A 10,382-nucleotide genomic window follows, 5' to 3' on the forward strand; every position below is an offset into this window, starting at 1 on the left:
TGCTGTACAGGCTTGTGGCCTAGGAGAAATAGACTATACTATATAGTCTAGGTGTGTAGTAGGCAAGATCATTGAAGATTGTGAAAGCACACTCAATCATGTTGCCACAACGACAAAATTGCCTAATGCCACATTTCTCACAATGTATCCCTGCCATAAATGGCGCATGGCAGTACTTGGAATATTTTATGAGAACCAAAGTAAATGTATAAAGATCATAATAAATTGGAAACTATTTTTAAAGAAATGGATTTAGGTAAGGGCTGTATACAAGGTAGAGTTGGGTTACAATATTGAACTTCCTGCTCTGAAAACCTGGAACTCTCATTTAAAGAAATCACATTCTTATCTTAATCTCAATCCTCTGGATAGAAAGTTAGGCCTGTTTTCATGACTTTCTAAATTCTTCTAAATGGGACCTTTCAGTAGTAATGATCCAGAGGTCTTGTAGTAGCAGAATCTTTAGAAAATGTGACTACTAAGAGAAAGGGAAACTGGAAAGTCAGAAGAAAAGATTTTATGGGATTCGAATCAAAGTTTGGTTATATAGAAAAGCACAAACAAGCCATATGTATGCATGTATGTGCATACATGTGTGCGTGTGTGTGCGTGTGTATATGTATGTATATATATCTATATAGTGTGTGTGTGATTTGGGGAAAATTTATATTGCTTTTTTTTAGCTGTTTCTGCAGAAGACTTTTAAAAAGCCTTTTTATAGTGTCTTTTGAGCATTTTGTTTTCTTCTTTTCTGGGCATGGTTAACAAATTAAAGAGCCTATTTCCTCTCCACAGCTGTGCGTCATTGCCTTAGGGACTATTATGGGAACAAATACTAAAGGAGTTCTGCTGTCTAGCAGTGAGAGCTCTCAACACAAACAAGCCCGCGACCTCCCGAGGATTGAGCAGATGTCTGTGGTGGCCCCTCCTGGCTCTGACTGTCCTGCTGGCTAACCAGTGTGCACTCCCTGGTAGCAGATCCCTGACCTATGAAATCATGTCGCCCTGAAAACACTCAATGCAAAGAGAGGTCTGAAGTAAATTCAGAGTTTGCTTTCTTATGTGATCGTTAGGACATCATGAATACTATCGAGGAGTTATGGGAGACTGATTGTTCATGCGGACCGTATTTTAAGCTAATAAATATTTATTAATTTTAACTATTTTCATGAAAATGAGAAACTAAAAAGAATGCCCTTTGGAAAGTCAATATTTTTCCAGTACAAAGAAATACATACATTAAAGTCCTGAACTCTTAAATAGCTACAATATATGTGGTTTACCGAAGATCTATCTATGAAATGGGATTTTATAAAGATTGTTTACATTAACAATGCAATAATAAACTGTTGCTGCCCTTGTTTATAGTGTACTAAAGTAACTCATTTGAATTCAAATATTCAAATTTATTTTACTTGCTAGACATCTTCACCTTATCAGAAAAGAATTTACTTAAGCCTTATTTAGAGGTTTGAGGAAATGGTACAAAGATAGGGCAATATCATTTTCTGCAATATTGACCATTTATCTCTTACAAAGACAAAGGGAATAATGTGGGTGCTTCAGTGTATCTGACATGTTTCTGGCTTACTGAGAATGAAATTGATGGTACATAAAAATAATAAGTCATAAGGACTTCTTCCAACTGCCTTTGAACAGTAAGAGGATGTTGGTAAATGGTGTTGTCATTTGGTCATCTCAAACTGAGATCACTGATCTCAGAGTCTTAGACTTTCAGAGTTGGAGGAATCTTTAATACCAATAAGAAAATGTGGTTCCGCAGGTCAATAGACTTGGGTAAGACCACACATCATGGTGGTCTAAATATCTTTAATTTTTTTTTTTTTTTTTGTATTTTTCTGAAGCCAGAAACCAGAGAGACAGTCAGACAGGCTCCCGCATGCCCCCGACTGGGATCCACCCGGCACGCCCACCAGGGGGCGACGCTCTGCCGCGACCAGAGCCACTCCAGCGCCTGGGGCAGAGGCCAAGGAGCCATCCCCAGCGCCCGGGCCATTCTCACTCCAATGGAGCCCTGGATGCGGGAGGAGAAGAGAGAGACAGAGAGGAAGGAGAGGGGGAGGGGTAGAGAAGCAAATGGGCGCTTCTCCTGTGTGCCCTGGCCGGGAGTTGAACCCGGGACTTCCGCACGCCAGGCCGACGCTCTACCGCTGAGCCAACCGGCCAGGGCCTAAATATCTTTAATTTTTAAAGACAATATTTTTAGAGCAGTTTTAGGTTTACAATAAAATTGAGAGGGTCATACAGAGATTTCCCATATACTCCCTGCCCCTAGACATACATAGCCTTCCTCATTATCAGTATCTCCCACTAGATGGTACATTTGTTATAGTTGATGAACTTATACTGACATATCATAACCACCCAAAATAAATAGTTTACCTTAGGATTCATTCTTGGTGTTGTATCTTCTATGAGTCTGAATAAATATGTGATGACATGTGTCTATCATTATAATACCATACAGAGTATTTTCTTTCTTTTATTTTTTTAGGTGAGAGGAGAGGAGATAGTGAGGCAGACTCCTGCATGTGCCCCATCTGGGATCCACCCAGCAACTCCATCTGTGGCCAATGCTTGAGTACCAAGCTATTATTAGCACCTGGGGCTGTCATCCTCCCACAGAGCTATCCTCTGTGCCCCAGCCACACTTGAACCAATTGAGTCACTAGTTGTGAGAAGGAAAAGGGAGAGAATAGGGAGAGAGAGGAGAGGAGAAGCAGATGGTCGCTTCTCCTGTGTGCCCTGACCGAGATTTGAACCCAGGGTGTCCATATGTTAGGCCAACACTCTATCTACTGAGCCACCAGCCAGGGCCCATACAGAGTATTTTCAATATCCTAAAACTCATCTATGCTCTGACTACTTAACGCCCCTTCCCACCAATTCCTAAGACTGCTGATCTTTTTATTATTTCCATAGCTTTGTCATTTCTAGAATGTCATCTAGTGGGAATCATACAGTATGTAGACTTTGCAGATTGGTTTCTTTTACTTAGTAATATGCACATAACTTGTTATATTTATGACTGAGTATTTAATTTGGGGGGAATTCAATGCAAACACTATTGTATTTTTAATTTTAAATTCTACTTGTCTGTTGCTTATATGTAGTAACATGATTGACTTTTGAATATTATTCTTATATTTGCAACCATGCTATAATCACTTATTAGTTTTAAAAGTTTAGATATCATTTTTTAAAAATATTTTATCTATGTCTAGTTTTATTTTTGAGTTCTAACAGTTGATTTTTATAAAATCTGAAAACATTGTTTTAAATACATATATATTTAACAAAAAATTACTTATAAATGGGCCTTTACAAAAAAGAAGAAAAAAATCAAACGAGTCTTACCAAGACTCTGTAAATTACTAATAATTTATTTAAAATTTTAAGAGAAAATGAGTATGTTTGATGACATTCTGGGGATGTGGTCAGCAAATTTGAGAGTGGGAAACTCAGCTAGGTAAAAGATTTTGCATCTTCAATACAAAAAAATCTGTTATAAAGAAGGGAACTTTATTTATTTATTTATTTATTTATTTATTTAGTGAGTGAGTGATAGAGAGACAGATGGACAGACAAGGGCAGACAGACAGGAAGGGAGAGAGATGAGAAGCATCAATTCTTCGTTTTGACTCCTTAGTTGTTCATTGATTGCTTTCTCATATGTACATTGATCAAGGGGCTCCAACCAAACCAGTGACCCCTTGCTCAAACCAGTGACCTCGGGCTCAAGTTAGTGACCTTGGGTTTCAAGTCAGAGACCTTTGGGCTCAAGCCAGCAACCATGGGGTTATGTCTATGACCCCATGCTCAAGCCAGGAACCCACACTCAAGCTGGTGAGTCCGTGCTCAAGCCAGGAACCCATACTCAAGCTGGTGAGTCCATGCTCAAGCCAGCGGCCTTGGAGTTTGAACCTGGCACCTCAGCATTCCAGGCCGTCGTTCTATTCACTGTGCCACCACTGGGTCATGCAAAGGAAACTTTAAATTAAAAGACATTTAACAGACATAACAATCTAACAAGAATCTTATTTGTAAAAAGATGTTGTTTTTGTGTGTGTGATAAATTATCAGGGAAATGTGAACAACAATTTTTTTTTTTTTTAAGATTAGGTAACTATTGTTAACACTATTAGGTGTAATGTGTTATTATGGATTTTTAGAAAATTTTTGTCTTTAAGAAATACAAACTGAGCCTGACCAGGCAGTGATGCAGTGTATAGAGCATCAGCCCGGGATGCTAAGGACCCAGGTTCAAAATCCCAAGGTTGCCGGCTTGAGTGTGGGATCACCAGCTTAAGCGTCATATCATAGACATGATCTCATGGTCACTAGCTTGAAGCCCAAAGTCTCTGGCTTGAGCAAGGGGCCACTGGCTTGGCTGGAGCCCCCTGTTCAAGGCATATATGAGAAAGCAATCAATGAACAACTAAGGAGCCACAACGAAGAATTGATGCTTCTCATCTCTCTCCCTTCCTGTCTGTCCCTCTTTCTCTCTCTCTCTCTCTCTCTCACACACACACAAAAATAAAAAATAAAAAAAGAAAATAAACACCAACTGAAATATTTTCACATAAAATAATAGATGTCTAAAACCTGAGTAAAATAATCTGGTTTGGCATAATGTAGAAAGAGAATAGGGATATAAATAAAATAAATTGTTCATATATTTGTAACTATTGAAAGTAAGTAATAAGCTCATGAGTTCCTTAAACTTTTCTCTCAACATTTGTGTATTTTTGACAATTTCATAGTAAAACATTAGAAAAAAATTATTGAAAACTAAACTTCTAAGAAGGCCAAAATTATGTTTATCTTATTTACCCTTTGCGTTGTTAGAATGTAAATATTAGTTAGTATACAGTAGCATCTCATTAAAAACTTGCAGACTTTCTTAATAATATTTAATAATTTAAGCTTGAATCTTGAGAGTTTTACAGGAAAATATCTTCATGAGGCCTCTGAGGAGTGGATTTTTCTATGCCTTGACAAAGCATGGTAGAATAGGCCTCTAAGGAGAAATTCAGTCTATTTAATGTATTAATTTCTTTTATGTCCCAAATATGCCTTGATTAAAACGATCCTTTCCATCTATGGCTGCAAATAGTATTTTGACTATTAAAATAGTCCTCAAAATCTCTCCTAGAGTCTTTGAGGGCAACTTCTGAAAATATCCAAATTTTCAGAAGTTTTTGTAAGTTAATTTAAAAAAAAACTTCTGTGTAGAATTCAACAGGAAAGATATTATGCTCTGTGTTGAGGGTAAAACAAAATAAATGTCTGCTTTAAGAAGTTAAGCTCGATGGTGTAAATGAGGACATACTCTCTGTACAGAAATCTATCCAAGTATTTGTAGGGTGACTGTGCTTATGAGTTTTGGGCAGGTGATTTTTCTTTCTTATTATCTTAAAGTTATTACAGCTGCAGTATAGTGGGATTATTGGTTGTTTCATTCAGCACTTTGATTACATAGCATTATTTTAAACTATTGTACCTGCTATATATGAAGGAAGTGTTTTATAATTGATGGCATCCTAGCTTTAGTAATAGTGTTGTCCTTAATATTTCACCCAGCTTGATAAACATAGTTATTTGTTATGTTCAATGGCTCATCCTAAACATCAACCTAGGTAGTCCTGAATATACATTATCAGTTTGGTTTTTAATTTTATTTTTGTGTCTGTGTGGTTGTGGTGTTTTTTGTTTTGTTTTGTTTTGCCACTGTCTTAGCAGAAATCTATTCCAAATTAACTTAGACTTCGGACTAATCATTTGGAAAATGGCCTTCTACTGTTTTCCAAAGATTTATCTGACATTTTTTTATTATGGCATTATTACCATATCCACTTTTCTCTATAATCCAAAATGTTAAGATTAAATTTACAAAATAGAAGGTTATTCTTGAACTATTAAAAAAATAAGAAAATCCAAAACCCAAAAATGTGATGATAACTTGGTCTAGCATGAGAATTTATGCCTCCAACCCACACACAAGACAAAATTTTATTAGTGTACAGTTTGTACTGTATGCTCTTACATTTCAGTCTGTCATGCCCTAAAAATGTGCTTTTCTGTTTGGATAAGTAATATAAGCTACCCAATGGCTAAGGCCGTTTTATGTCTGCTTTTCACTGGGTGGCTGTGCAAGTTTTGGGAACATTTGATCAGTGTCAGACAAGGGCAGGAGTCTACCAACCGGACGTCCTTCAGCAGGGTGTTTGTTGTTTGGGCTCTGTCTCGCACTGAGAATTTTATCCTTATATGTGGTGTGTCTGTTTTTTACTTTTCAAGTACAAGTAACAATTTTATTCTGGTCTAACACACATTTTTATATGCATTCAGATGTTTTTGACAATGATATTTTTGAAAAGACTTAATGAAGCCCCCAAAAGTTGTATTAAAAATAAACCTACACGATAAAACAATAAATATGAAGACATTCAGAAAAACACATTCACAGGTAACCTGATTGCTTCTATCACTGGGTTGTTCCCTTAAGATTTGCTGGCAGAAATTAGCTCTGCTATTCAGACACACACACACACACACACACACACACACACACACACACACACACACACACATGCACGCGCGCTCGGCCCTCTTTTAAAGCTATGTCAGATAGTATCATTTACAAAAACATGGATAGACCTTGATAACATTATACTGAGTGAAATAAGTAAATCAGGAAAAGCTAAGAACTGTATGATTCCATACATAAGTGGGACACAAAATTGAGACTCATGGACATCGATAAAATTGCAGTGGTTACCAGGGGGAGGGAAAGGAAAGAGAGGGAGAGGGGTGGAGGGAGGGGAGGGGCTTAAAGAGAAACAAAATATAGGGTGACAGAGATGATTTGACTTTGGGTGACAGGTATACAGCATAATCGACTGTCCAAATGATGTGGAGATTTTTTCTCTAAATCTATGTACTCTGATTGACCAATGTCACCCTGTTAAATTTAATTGTCTAAATAAATTAATTAATTAATTTAAAAAAATCATAAATAATATTATCAGATGAAAATGAAATAAATTTATTTTGAATTAAAAAAATTAAAAAGAAAATAAAGCTATGTCAGTACAAAAATCTAATTAGAAAGCCTAAATGTGTTATGAAACAGACAACTCCATTGATCAAGCTCATTACTAGAACACAGACAATGTCCATTTTAAATGTCTGAGAAATACAAAATCTTTTAAAGGGACTGTAGTACAATGTCTTAAGATGTATGTATAAGGAATAGGCAGGGCATAGGCTCCATATGCATTCCACTAAACACCACCCAGCCTTCTTAGGAGCCGTGAGGGAAGGAATCCTAGCTACAAACCATCAACCTGGACGCTTCTTTTCCATGAACATTTTACTATGCCAGTCCATGACCAGCAGACGGCAGTTGCTGAGTCAAGTCCGAGGGAGACAAAGGAGAACATCTCCAGTACCAGTACCAGTACCAGGCACTTCTGATGAGAACAGAGCTGTCATTGGGCTCCAAACCTCTGAGGGTCATCGTCCAGCTTTACTTATGGTGGGAATAAGTTTTGATTTCTATGATCAGTTTATTGCTTTCAAGGACCATTCCACAACACCCCCCCCCCCACAACAAGCAAAAAGATATACATGATTTTCCTTAAAAATAACATTAAACCTCATTTTTAAAACTTTTACCATTTTAGTTACAAAATTCTAGGATTTTGGAAAATAGATATAAATGAGGGTTTTCTAGCTCCAGCCGCATGGCTAAGAAAAGGTGAAAAACTATGACATAAAAGTGAATGTATAATTGTGAACAAACAAACTTAATAGATACTTATTGATGAAAAATTTACTAACACATTTATAAAGTTAATTGCATTGCTTAAACAATGATATAGTATTGAAAAGTCAAAGATAGAAGGTAATAAACTGTGACATAAATGAAGCATTATATGGAATGGCAGGTTTTATACTAATGTTAACTTAGTTGATGCTAGATAGTCTTTGGCTAGTCACACTGATACTCAGGAAAGAGAGGCAGTGGGGGGCTGCCTCCACAGCCCCAGAGCCTGGACTCCATGCATGGCCATTAAGAATGCCGCGAGTGTTCTAACTAGCTATGGCCACTGAAAATCTTACAATCTCCTATTGCTCTTAAAGCAGATAGCGTTGCTTTTTCTGACTCTTCCACCAATACCTGACATTCTCTGTATGTGTCTTCCAAAGAAAGGGAATCTGAATGGGTCCTGTAAGAGTATCCACAACAGAGAATTTTTAATAGAGCCCCAGTATCAGGCCATTTGTTTGACCTCCAGTAAGCTTATAGATCATCCTGAGTTGATTTAACTGGACCTGGGGTGATAGAGTGACAGGTTAAAAGTTGGTAGACTATGCGTAAAAAGCCACTTACTGGGATATATAGGTGTGGCTTGACTTCTGTGACTTTGTAAAAGAATATAGTATACCTCACAGACTCCTTAGGGGTGAGAAAAATATTATATTATGTACATACCCATAAATGCCATCATGTATTTGAGATAAATCTATGATATTTCCATATGTTTAAAGATTATGTAATAAGCATTTGCTGTTCAGAAGCAAAAGTATCACTACTTTCCTTTTCAATAAGTAGAACATAATAGATTATTCTTTATTTAGCAAATATTTAAGTGGATGTAAATATAGACATAAAGCTTATTGTCTGTGGTGGATAGAAACACGCAAATTGGAAAAGTTACTTGTGTAAGGCAGGCTCTGACAGGGAAAACATGGGAGCATCCTTAGCTCACACCAGATAGGCAGCCAAGGCAGTCTGGGAGGGCTCGCTGAACACAATCAAACATGACCCAACACACCAAAATTAGGGTATGGAGGAAAAAAAATGCACAATCATGTCTAAATTCCTGTGTTGGGTGACCAGAGCTGGATGATGATGATGTTAACTAGAAGAAAACAAAAAGACACAGGAAGAAAAGCAAGATTGGGATGAAAATCATGAACTTAGTTTTGAATAGTTAAATTTGAAGTATTTGAATAATCTCCAAGTGGAGAGGAATAGATAAATGAATATATATCAATAGTTCTGAATCTAAAGAGAAAAATCTATGCTGGAGATGGAGCTCTGGGTTTTATCAGCTTATAAAAGATACTTGAGGCCCTGGCCGGTTGGCTCCGTGGTAGAGCATCGGCCTGGCATGCAGGAGTCCTGGGTTCGATTCCCAGCCAGGGCACCCATCTGCTTCTCCACCTCTCCTCCTCTCCTTCCCCTCTGTCTCTCTCTTCCCCTCCCGCAGCCGAGGCTCCATTGGAGCAAAGTTGGCCCGGGCGCTGAGGATGGCTCCATGGCCTCTGCCTCAGGTAATAGAATGGCTCTGGTTGCGACAGAGCAACGCCCAGGATGGGCAGAACATCGCCCCCTGGTGGGCATGCCAGGTGGATCCCGGTCGGGCGCATGCGGGAGTCTGTCTGACTGCCTCCCCGTTTCCAGCTTCGGAAAAATACAAAAAAGAGAAAAAAAAAGATACTTGAAATCATGGCAGTCAATGAAATTACCCAGGGAGAGTGGATAGAATGAGCAGAGATTTAAAAAGAGGGGGCAGGGGACCATAGGCAGAAGAGAAGTGGCTAGAAATGAGATGTAACAGAAAACTAAGGAGTTGATGGGGCAGTTAAACGATAGAAAAGGGAGCCACACTAGACTGAACTGAAATGTACTGGACAATAGGGAAGAGAGCCAGTATCTACAGACACTACTTCAACAAAATATTTGGCTGTCAAAAGGAGGAAAGGTGTTCGTTGCATCATTCTTCATCAAAAATACATATATAAAAATGGGCACAATTTAAAATTCAAAGCCAGAATGGATGTGGATATTATGACTGATAAAATCCATCTCCACTTATAGTATTATTCACAAAGGATTTAAATAATATAGATAAATGTTTATATGACAGTGACTGATAAAAACAGTATGAAAATTATAAATGTAGTATTTCATTATGTTAAAATAAACATTCATCGAAAGGTTTAGAGTATTATTTAAATTATTTGTTTTGCTACTTTATTTTTCTACTTATCCGTGTTTTTTAAAATGGAAAAGTAAATATTTTATAAGTAAAAAAATTAATATGGTACAGTATTTTGAAAAACACGTCTTTGGACTTTTCTATTTTGAGGAGCATAGATTTACATTATTTCTAATCACTAAGCTTTTAGATGATATGCACACCTTTAGCTAAATCTATTGTTTTATCTTAAGATTCAGAACTGATATATACTGAGCTGTTTATTTTTATTTTGTGCTGTAAAAATAATCTTCTTTTAAAAATTTTGCCATTAATTTTTTTTTCTGAGCATCAAAACATGTAATAATG

Source organism: Saccopteryx leptura, chromosome 3 (genome assembly GCF_036850995.1).
Source record: "Saccopteryx leptura isolate mSacLep1 chromosome 3, mSacLep1_pri_phased_curated, whole genome shotgun sequence".
Taxonomy (NCBI): domain Eukaryota; kingdom Metazoa; phylum Chordata; class Mammalia; order Chiroptera; family Emballonuridae; genus Saccopteryx; species Saccopteryx leptura.